Source organism: Equus przewalskii, chromosome 3, assembly GCF_037783145.1.
Source record: "Equus przewalskii isolate Varuska chromosome 3, EquPr2, whole genome shotgun sequence".
Classification (NCBI taxonomy): Eukaryota; Metazoa; Chordata; class Mammalia; order Perissodactyla; family Equidae; genus Equus; species Equus przewalskii.
In genome coordinates, this window is record NC_091833.1 from 25,803,387 (window position 1) to 25,815,315 (window position 11,929).

The following is an 11,929-nucleotide window of genomic DNA, read 5'->3' on the forward strand; positions in this document are numbered from 1 at the left end:
ACAGGGCAACATGGTTAGTGCCAGGGTAGAAACTGGCTCAAGGGGTATTAGGGAGAAAAGAGAGGGCACAGAACTCAGGCTGGGTGGTGGGCATGGGGAGATTCAGAAACATCTTCAGAAGAATCTTGCATCACAAGAAGGACTTGTTCAGAGAAGGCTGGAGAATGAGAGAAGGGAATTCCCTCTCAGAGTAACAGTTTTTACAAGACACAGTGGCACAAAAAGCATGGCCTATTTAGGAAATTGCAAGCAGACTCATAGTCTTTAGAGGTCTTATTTTTTTAGCTTTTTAAAATAGATTTTATTGTTTAGAGCAGCTATAGCTTCGCAGAAAATTGGGTGGAAAGTTCAAAGAGTTCCCACATACCCCCTGTCCTACACATGCACAGCCTCCCTCACGTCAACATCCCCCACCAGAGTGGCACAGAACGGCAACTGATGAACCTACACTGCCACATCATTATCACCCAAAGTCCCTAGTTTACGTGAGGGTTCATCTTTGGTGTTGTACATTCTGTGGGTCTGGACAAACGTATAATGATGCATACCCACCATTATAGTATCACACAGAATAGTTTCACTGCCCTAAAAGTCCTCTACCTGTTTATCCCTCCCTCCCCCCAACCCCTGGCACCTACTGATCTTTTTACTATCTCCATAGTTTTGCCTTTTCCAGAATGTCATATAGTTGGAATCAGAGTATGTAGCCTTTTCCGATTGGTTTCGTTCCCTTAGTAATATGCATTTAAGGATCTTCCATGTCTTTTCATGGCTTGATAGCTCATTTCTTCTTAGCACTGAATAATAGTCCATTGTCTGGATGTGCCATAGTTTATTTATCCATTCACCTACTGAAGGATATCTTAGTGGCTTCAAAGTTTTAGCAATTATGAATAAAGCTGCTGTAAACATCTGTGTGCAGGTTTATCTGTGGACATAAGTTTTCAATACATTTGGGTCAATACCAAGGAGCATGATTTCTGCATCTTATGGTAAAGCTAGATTTAGTTTTGTATGAAACTGCCAAGCTGTCTTCCAAAGTGGCTGTACCATTTCACATTGCCACCAGGGCCAGCGATCTTTTATTCACTTACTCCAAAAACAGTCACTGAGCATCTACAACAGGCCCAGCATAGGGAATACCATGGTGACCAAAACAGAAGTGGCCCGGCCCTCCTGGAGCTTGCACTCTCACAGAGAACTGACTAGGGGTTATCAGAAAAGGCATCCTGAAAGAGGAGTTGCTTCCTGGAGCTGCCTCAGGAAATGGCTGAGAAAGGACAGGAAAGCAGCTCCCTATACTCTCCTTTCAGGGAGGGCTTCCTGGAAGAGCAAAACGTCCTCCCCACGCCCTAAAGGGTTGATTGATTGAAGGGAGGAGAAGAGCTGATCCTGAGGCACAGCTGGCTCGATGATGGAGAAGGATGCGACAAAATGGCGTGTTAGTCCTCATGTGGACTTCAAGTGTTCACATTCATTGTCCCCAGAGTTGTCCTTTGATACTAAAGAGTCAGTCATGGCTGTTTCAAACTGAAATGAATTCAGGGATCCATAGTCCCAGTAGCTTTTAAACATTTTTAATCACGGAAATCCTTCCTCAGGTGAAACCTTAGGTGGAATCCCAACGTGTAAATCAAACAAAGGTGGGTGTGTTCCTTTCCTCTTGCTGCCGTAACAAATCATGGCAAACTTTGTGGCTGGAAACCACACAAATTTATTATCTGGAGGTCAGGAGTGCTAAAATCAAGGTGTCAGCAGGATGCGTTCCTCGCTGAAGGCTCTAGGACAGACGATGTTGCTTTCCCTTTTTCCAGCTTCTGAAGGCCCCTGTATTCCTCGTCTCATGGCCTCTTCCTCCATCCTCAAAGCCAGCAGCATAGCATCTTCAAATCTCTCTCTCACTCTGCGTCTTTCATCACATCTCCTTCTCTCACTCTGACTCTCCAGACTCCCTCTCTTTGGATCTAAGGATGTTTGCGATTAGACTGAATGTACTTGGGTGATCCAGGATCATCTCCACACCTCAAGATCCTTAACTTAATCACATCTGCAAAGTTGCTTTTGCCATGTCAGGAAGCATATTCACAGGTCCCGGGGACTGGATGCGGACATCTTTGGGGGGCCATTATTCATCCTATCACAGTGAGGTTGCTCTGGTCGGAGTGCGGTTGGAAGGTGAAGAACCCTAATATTAGAAGCATCCCAATGCTGCATAGGCCACAGTTTTAAAGCATCTGATCTGAGGCCTTCCTTGGACCATAGATGAAGAAACAATGGTCCAGAGGCAGGAAGTAATTTCTTTTAGGACCCATAAAAAGTTTATGGAAGATCCGGGCCTATGATCAACTCCTGGTCCCATGCCCTTTCCCCTAAAGCCACTACTTTAAAAGGTCTTTCCATGAACAATACCAACAACAATAAAAAGAAGCACAGTTTTGGTACAGTACAAGCCATGGTCAAAATTGCCATGTAACTTTGCAAAATGAAGACACAGATGAGGTTCCCTTGGGCCCTGGAAAGTTGACATCCTGTTCTGAATTGGAAGGCCTTCCACTCTGGAAACATCTTAGTAAAGAAAATCTCTGTTGCTCAACAGCCAACCGCTCATCATAACGCAGAAGTCCAGGCCGTCCTAACAGGAGCTTAAGACCCCTGGCAGGGTCCACAGAGAGCAGCAGGCCTGTGCATGGTCCAGCTGCATGGTAGAGATCGGCCCCAAGCCACTTGTCCTCACATTCTTGGCCTAGTGAGTAAGCCATCTGCTCCCCAACTCCTCCTCCCTCTTTATTTCATGTCCTTTACCACTTTTTTCCTTAGTCTCAAGTATGAGCCACAAGTTAAAGATTTTGCAAAAGACTAGACTCTCTGACATTTGGTGGATCTGGTGTTTATTAAATCAGGAGATTTGAACTGACTGTGATTTGTTCTTAACGTAGGGCAGTGACAGACAAATGCCTGAAATGTGTGTGCATGTGTGTGTACGTGTGTGTGTGTGTTCCATTTGTACAGCATCCAGGATCCAGGCACAATTTGGGGAATAAACAGTTTAAAAATCCAGGCAGCCATAAGTTGGAGAGAAAGGAAAATAAATGGACATTTGAAATCAATTATGCTATGAAATAAGTGGGGCAATTGGCCGAAGCAACAGGGGTCCCACCATACTGATGCTACCACATCTGTGGACACGCTTCTAGAGATGCCTGATATATTAAAATGCCTTTCAAGAATGAATGAACAGGTCATTTCAGTCTGTTAACCTCTGGAAAGACACAGAGTCCAGTTCGGGGAGACAGATGGATGGACCACACCCCTGCCCCTTGGGCCCTGGGTCTCTCCTGACCATGCTGGTGAGAATCACCCAGCCTTCTCAATGAAAGTCAAATCATATTTGCCCAATACCTACTATGTGCCAGGCAATGCTAAATACTTTAGAAAAATCTTCTTAAATATTCACAACGTTTGAGTTGGGTAATACCTTATAGATAGTTAAACTTATCGTTACAAACAAATTGAAGCAATCGCAGCTCAGAAACGATAACTGCCTTAGACCTTTATAAGGGGAAAAGGTGGGATTTTAACATAGGCTTATCTGACTCCCAAAGCTTTATTCTTCCCACCACACCACGTTGCTTACTCTGTTTTAGCCCCCAGGTTAAGTGCTAGGGGTAAAATATGAATATAGACATAAACTCTGCCCACTGGAGATCTGTCTGGCTCAAGTGGTGAAGTATTTAATTCACTTCTTCATCTGTTGATTCAGCTAATATTCAATGAGAACATCAGAGAATCCACATGTGCACCAGATCGAGTAGTTCCCTGCCCGCCTTACATCTATTGGGGGTCAGGGACCCAGGACAGTCAACGAATGAATAAATAAATTCATTAAATAGTTGCAGATGCTGATAAGTGTTAGGAAGGACATAGCCAGACTGCCACAGTGGAGAATAGCTGCTGACACTGTCCCCCAAGGGGACACATCATTTTGTAAGGTAATGAGCTTCATGTCCCTGGAAGTATTTAATCAAAGGGTGGGTGAGCCAGAGGTGATCCTGCCACTATGGGAAGCTACTAAAGGTTGAGGGAAGCAGATGTCCATCAACCTGATTCCTTGTGATGGTCACTCCAATTGCAGCAGGATATGACATTCCCCCAGCGACATAGGAGAGAGTCTGGAAGAAGGGATTTGGGTTATTGATTAGTATTCATGAAAACTGGGCCCATGCCAGGAAAGTATCAAGCTGTATATTATGGTTCCTGTGAAGCGAGAAACAATAGAAGAGAAAGCATTCAAATGATTGGAGGTGGGGAAGCAGGGGGACCCACCAAAGTCTTCCACGGTAATGGCAGGGAAGGCGGAAAGCTCTGGGTTCAGGCTGAGTTCAGGCTCCACTGAGATCGTTATCGGGGCCTAATCTCTCAGCTCTGCAGCCGGGGCCACAGGAGAACCATGTCTGGTTATCTGCTCACACGTTGGGTTCCAATGCCCCTTCACACCAGACAAGGGAGGTGAAATGTCCGGTCTGGGCTGGAAACAGTACAGCACTTAAGGAGCACTTCATCTTAAAAGGGGAACTGTTTTGCTTTTGTCAAACTGGTTAATTTGTCCCAAATGTTAAAACCCTCTCGTTCTCTTGAAAGATCAGCCATCTACAGATTCAGTGTTCAAACAGCCAGACCATGGGAGAGCTAAACCAAACACCTCCTTGGTCTCAGCTCCTCCTGTGGGTCCAACCAGCACACTCACTGAGAAGAGATGAATGATTTCACTTGCAGCCCGGGAAAAGTTTTGGTGTGTGCTGGGTCCAAAATGGCAGTACTCTATAGAACAGGAGGTGTCGACAGTCACCTGATTCTAGGGTGGAATAACATCTCTGATTCTGCTCAGACAATTTCAGCATCCCTGTCCCAGTAATAACGTCCTCGGTTCATGGTTTTGAACCTGAAGTTAAGAATTGTCAGATTTTTGAAAACCTCTTTCTGCAAAAAGGAAGCAAAGGAGAAGTACGTACTTCAAATTTTTAAAGTCTGGAAAAATTCCAAGATTAAACCACACACACACACACACACACACAGCATGGAGCCAAGAATTTTGCTACAGTCTTGATGTACGTTCTCTCATGTAATCCTTATGACAACCAGTGGAGTAAGGATTTAGGGTATTATCCCTGCCCCTCCACTTTATAGCTAAGAAATCTGGGGCTTCGGGAGATTGAATACATTGCCCAAGCTCACCCAGATGGTAGGTAGTAGAGTCAGGATCTGAACCAGTTCCATCTCCCACTAGAGGAGCGGTTCTCAATCAGGGCCAATTCTGTCCCCCAGGGGACATTTGGCAACGTCTGGAGACAGTTTTGATTGTCACACCAGGGGGCGGATGCTGCTGGCATCTCATGGGTAGAGGCCAAGGATGCTGCTAAACATTCTAACACGCTCAAGACAGCTCCCCAACAACAAAGAATTATCCAGTCCAAAATATTAACAGGGCTGAGGCTGAGAAACCTCAGTCTAGAGGCTGTGCTCTTAAATATTGCCCTTCCTCCTGGCTTTTCTGTTTTCACAACAATCCTTTCCTTTTAGCACAAGCTCCTCTAGGGTTGCTTTCTGTCTCCTTGTACTCCATGTGGTTGTGTAAAGCCACCTCAAAGCCTTTCTGCCATCAGATGAGAAACACATTACAGTATCATGGTCCTCTGGCGTGGACATCTCTCTCCCATATATTTAGAACTGTGGATGGTTTCTTTCTCAAGGACAGCATGCTCATCTCCACATCTTCTCTTATAATCCTAACAGCAACCACACGAAGTGAGAAACTACCCATTACAGCTGACACTCTGACCTGCCCATGGTTCATCAGCCAGAAAGTCACAGAACTGAAACTCCCCAGCCCCGACTCCCAGGCCTGCACAGCCCCACGCTGGAGGTCTCAAACTTTCCTGAGACCACATCAACCTCAGGGCTTGTTTTTAAAGCTACAGTCCCACGCCCAGCGTTCTGCTTCAGAAGATCTGGGTTGGCGTTCAGGAATGGGCATTTTTGACAAGCTCCCCGTGGGTTTGGATGCCGTGGTCTCATGAACCAAATGTTGAAGAATGCTGCACTATATAATGCTGCATAAGAAGTGCATTTAATTGCAAAAATAATAGCAAGGATATTGATTTTATTTATTGAATAGTAACAATAAGAAATGAATGATAGACAAATGCACGTGTGCATATATACCTGGAGAAGAAGGCAGGCTGAAGACTAATGACAAAAGTGTTGGCTTGAGCACCCTAGAGCTTGGAGGCCCACCTCCAGCTTCGCCGCTCAGAGCCTCCTGGTCTTGACTATTCTCCCCGGCCTCCTAAACCTTTATTCCTTCATCATTTACTATTTGCTAGTAAAGTAGAAGGAAAATTCTCTGCTTTTTAGAACGGTATCAGCATTAGACGTTTCTACCTATGGGATGCACTTAGTATGGTATGAAGAGCCGCTAAGCTATACTTGATAAATGCTTTTGACTGTTCCTGTTTTCAGTCTGCGTTTGAATGGAGTCTGTTCAGCTTAACTCTATGAAAGAGCAGCTCCAAGCACGGCAGCTTTCCCCTTTGGCAGAGCGGAGAGCACCCGTAATCCAGCAGCAGCTCAATTAGATGAAGCACCTTCCCCCCTAACGCATTCCCCCTGACCGCTGAACCAGAATAAGCAGCATCGCAAAAGCATCTGAAATATTTTTAAATTTATAAACATGCCTAAAGCAAGAGCCTGCCCCCACCCCGCCCCCCCGCCCCCACCATGAGAGAGCGCCAGCAGGCCCTTTTTCCTTCTTTTCTTTTCCTCTGATTGGGCTGTGAGTGACACATTCATGAATAAACTGAAAGAGAGATGTCAAAACGTGGTCAGATGATCGCAATTAGAATTTTCCTTAGTAATTACGTGATTATTTCTGTCTGGAAACCCAACCCGAGTCAAACGCATTCAGTTCCATTGGATGCTGGGAGCTTCTCTGAGTCCTGTCACCAAATGTGCCATGGTCAGGCGTGGTGTGGAGGGCAGGGATGAGCAAGGCTAGTCCCGGTGCAGGGTAGCGCAGGGCTGCGAGATAGGCAACAGCGTTCCTTACGTCAGCCCGCGTTTATTATGTCAGCACGTATTCATTGAGCTCCTCCTCTATGCTAGGCACACACTGAACGTGCAGTACGTAATAGTGACGGTGTGGACGTGAGCCCTGTCCTCAAGATGCTTAGAGTATGATGTGGGTGTCAAAAATAGTGGGAGAGATAAGGGACATTCGATAAGATATCCAGCCAGTACAAGGACTGAGAGACTGTCAGAGACCAAAGGAGATTAAGGAGACGTGATGACTAAATGCAATATGGTACCCTGGATTGGATCCTGGAACAGAAGGAGGACATTCATGGAAAAACTGGTGAAATTCACGTCTGGAATTTAGTTAACAGTAACGGACCAATGTCAGTTTCTTCGTTTTGACCAATGTACCCCAGAGGGTGTTTTAAGTTGCAGGAACTAATGGAGAAGTAAACTGTTAACCGGAGAAACGCTGTGGAGTATAAGGAATCTTCACAACTCTCCTGTAAATCTAAAATTATTCCAAAACAAAAACCTTAGTTTAAAAAAAATTGGGGAAATTCCGATAAAAATTCATACCTCTTGGTCCTCATCCTGAATATTCGGACTCAGTAGTCCTGTCTTTTATTTCTTAGGTTGGAAGCAACAAAACGTGACCCTGGTACCTGTCCGTTGTGAGACCCGGATGTTCAGCTTTCCTTCTATTAGATGAGATCCCGTAGGTTCACGTGAGACGAGACATCACAGGTTCTGCCAATACTTTTAATTTAATTTAGCCAGAAAGGCATCGAGTGTTTTAGGTTGGAGGAACTAATAGACAAATCTTCTGTCCTTTTGTTGCCCCAGATTCGGAGTGCCAGGAAGAGAATGGAATGTGTCACCTGTTTGTCCCGCAACGAGAGAGGGCAAAGCACCTTCCATAATTATCCTATAGAGACTGAAGGTAAATTAGGGGAAGAAATTCCCTACAGAGAAATTAGGATGCTGTTTCTGGAAAGAATAGGAATCAACACTGGGTAGCATGAGGAAGAGGCGTCCACACCTGGAACTGGGCTGAGGAATATGGATTTTAACAGGAACCCTCCCTCAACCCCCTACCCCTATGACTCTTTGTCAAGGGACTGAAGATCCCCCTTGAGAGTCACTGGTCTAGTGTGGCGGACAGACCCCAGTCATGATACAAAGCAGATGCTATTTGTCTTCTAAGGAAAGCAGAAAATGTAATCAGAGCCCAAAGAGGGCGGGAGACTGATTTTGACCACAGAGATGAGGCAAGGAGCGATGGAAAAAGTGGCAGTGAGCTGGGTCCTGAAATACGTGTGAGATTTCAGAGGGTGGAGAATGGCAGTATGAGAAGTTCCTCATTCATATTTTCCCTTTGAAACAAAAATATCCGAGCAAAGGAGAAGAGGAACGGTGTGGCCCAGCGTGGCTGGACTGTGGGGGGGAGGGGGAGAGGCAGCCAGAGAAAAGAGTGAAGAGGAGAGCCCCCCAAATGTCCTGCTAGGTGCTGTCCTGCAATTAACAGGGGCCTTCCTGCTCAAAAACCTTCCTGTCCCCCCACATGCCTGGTACATTACAAGCTCCCTGACTGAGAATCTGAGACTGGATGCAGGGAGACGAGGAAGAAGGATGGCAGAATATGGAGACCTGGGTTATATAGCTAGTTGCCCTGGGAATGGAAAGATGGTGAGAGATTTGGCAGAATAAAGATGGCAGGAATCGGGACTTGCGTGGACGTGAGAAATGAGGGAGATAACATTTCTTACTTCCATTCAGAGGGACCAGAGGTGAGCGGGGCTTCTTGTGCTATGGAGCTGTACTCAGGCTTTGGGGTCCTGGAGGGCTGCTGAGCAAGAAGGGGTGCTCGCCTTCATGCTTTGGGTAATATGACCAGGGTGGGATGCCAGAACAGCTGTCCAGATGAACTGAAAGAGCTCCTCAAGCTGGGATGGTGGTGCTGAGTTTCAAGTCTAAAGAGCGAAGTGAATACAGAATTCAAAAACTGATGAGTGAGGTCTATGGCCAGGATGATCACACTCTGTTGTAAGATGAAGGAAAGAGAGTAAGACATGAGACTGAGTGATAAGTGTGTCCTGTAGCCCCACTCTCTGCGATCGATATCCTGAGGGGTGTGTTGCCGGCACCGGCATTTGGCTGAAGGGGCCAGACACAGACTCACAGAAACAACTGGGAGATTTAAACTTGATTGACTGGGAGAATGGAGGAGAAATTACTTGAAATAGGGAAGTAGGCAGAAGAGCTGGATTGGGGAGTAGATTTCGAATTAGTTACCAGGAAAAGAGAGGAGTTAACTTTGTTACCTGGTCTGCTTCTACTAGCTGCATTCATTCCTTTAAAACAGTGTATCAAGGGGCCGGCCCGTGGCTAAGTGGTTAAGTTCGTGCAATCCACTTTGGTGGCCCCGGGTTTCACCGGTTTGGATCCTGGGTGCAGACATGGCACCGTTCATCAGGCCATGCTGAGGCGGCATCCCACATAGCACAACTAGAAGGACCTACAACTAGAATATACAACTATGTACTGGGGGCTTTGGGGAGAAGAAGAAGAAGAAGAAAAATACATATGTATCAAGTGCCTCTCTCGGGTGCCTTTCTTAGAAATTGAGGTTACAAAACCCTGCTCTTGTAGGACATAGATTCAGGTAAGGAATCAGACACTATCCACATAACTGAATATATAATACAATGCCAAGCTGTTTCTAGAAAGAAAGGGAATAAATGCTGGGCTGCAGCAGAGTAAAGAGACTGATAGGCATGCAGAGAGATTTGCTGTCACACTGAATTTTTTCCTTTTATTCAGAACATCAAGCAAAATAGAAGAGAAAGAGAAACAGATTATTTAGAAGACAAATTGTGAATTAACCAAGTAGAGTTTGGACCATGAGGGGATCATTTTCTGATGAGTGAGAACCATGGAGAGCAGCCCGGGATTGTTGACTGGAATCAGAAAGACCCAGGTTTAAGTCTCAGCAACTCTACTGTGTGACCCTGTGCAAATTACTTAACCTCTCTGAACCTCAGAGGCTTGATCTGTAGAAAAGACATATGAACACTTCTTTGAAAGTTTGTGCTGAGGATTAGGAATAATGTATATAAAGTATTAGCATAGATTCTCTTGTAGGTGGTCACACAACTTGTCAAAAAAGGTAGAAATTTTTGTTTCCTCTCCTGGGCAATGAGTCTGAAAGCTCAGCCAACACTATCAACTCTCTCTCTTGACAATTTAAATTGAATTGAATGGATGAAGATCGTTCATGTTAGTGGTGTTACCCCAAAGAAGCTGTTTATTACCTCCTGCTATCTAGACCCATAAAAAGCCCTTGTTCCTGTCCTTGCTGAAGTCTGACTGTCCAGTTCTTCCTGCAGTCCTACAGCTAGCCCACATGCTTCTAGTAATTCCCTCTCTGCTGATTACCCAGAGAAGTTTCAGTAACTTGCTTCTAAAAGACCTTAACTGATTCAGTTCATATTATTAATATTAGTAGTAGCATTTGCATCCCTAATATGAACTATTATAATTATTACACTTACGATTGGTGTTCACGTCTTTCTTAGAAGTAAAAATCTTAACTGGGCCCTAGGCTTGAGGATGATGGAAATAGGATGGGACTTTACACATATTAGCAGACAGCACACTTCCTCCCTAGATTCTTCAGAGTTGAAGACACACCATGTGCTTTGTCTCAAATGCACAGGAGACCTTACCAAGATCCTGGCCTAGAGGAGAAAGACCAAAGCTTAGCCTGTTTTGCTGCCTGCCACAATGGATGCTGAAGAAAATACTGAATTTGTGTGCCCATCTCAGAAGCACAGAGCTCAGAGGGGTATAAGTGTAAATTCAAACCCCAGAGACACAAGGGTGCTAAGACCAGACGGGCCCTTGGAGATCAATCAAATATCCTGTGTTTCTTGAATGGGCATAGACACATATGTCCATCCCATGCCAAAATTTGATTATATTGCGTCCTACTGCTGTGCGAATTTTCCTTGGAGGTTGTTATGTTAGATTAGAATAAACACAAACATACATGGATTTTTGTGGTCTCTTGTTTATCCTTAAGAAGTTTCGCTCCTAAGTTCAGCTGGCTTGAGTTCCATCTCCAGCTGTTCAAAGTTGACTCCAACACATTTTATAGATGGGAAAACCGAGGCCCAGTGGGAGGAGACCCTTGACCAAGGTCACACAGTGAGCAAATCTCAGGGCCAATCCTGCAACCAGGCCGCCTCCTTTTCCAGCCCAATTAAGAAGGAAAGAAAGAGCTAAGGGAGGACAAAAATGTGGTGGTGGCTTTGGTTTCCTTTTATTTTAAATCAAGAGTAATTTTTTTTTTCCAGATCTATCCTTGGGTTTTTGGTCTGCAGCTCTGAGAAGGTAGATTCATCCTGTGAGCTGTGTTTTTCTCCACAGCGTGGCTGTCTCTGTTCCAGTCCCTGCTAAGTGCTGAGGAAGGGCAGCATAGGGCAGGTCTGGCTGAATGCAAACAAAAACTGCCATTTCTCAAGGCCTGTGGGTTTGCTGGGCAGAGTGGAAGCTTTTGTCTCTTTTACTACAAAAATCTTGAAACAGCCATTGGTAGTAGAAATCTGAATCATCCAAAATAATTCTAAATACGATCTGTGGCTCCTGGGAGGCCCAGGGTCAGAGCTCCTTGACTTTCACACAGTTTCCTCCCACCTGAATCACCATCCAATTTAAATGCTAGCCATTCTTTTTCTTTTCATTATTAAATATTGAAGATAACCCTTGGAGTCATGTTGGTGTATTTCCTCTAGGCTTTATTATGTGCCTCTTAAATAATTTTGATTACATGGGTATACAAACCTTTCTCCTAAATTTT

At 45.0% G+C, this 11,929-nt stretch overlaps 1 long non-coding RNA gene across 2 annotated transcripts; it reads left to right on the forward strand.

Moving 5' to 3' along the window:
* The first annotated feature begins 7,168 nt into the window (after positions 1–7,168).
* On the forward strand, positions 7,169–11,124 carry LOC139082215 (uncharacterized). 2 transcript variants are annotated; one of them, XR_011537994.1, is made up of 5 exons: positions 7,169–7,451; positions 7,704–7,815; positions 7,915–8,011; positions 9,892–10,048; positions 10,787–11,124. It is a non-coding gene; the product is annotated as an uncharacterized lncRNA (long non-coding RNA). The 2 variants fall into 2 exon arrangements; XR_011537993.1 differs by lacking the exon at positions 10,787–11,124 and having other exon boundaries at positions 9,892–10,431.
* The last annotated feature ends 805 nt before the right edge of the window (positions 11,125–11,929 follow it).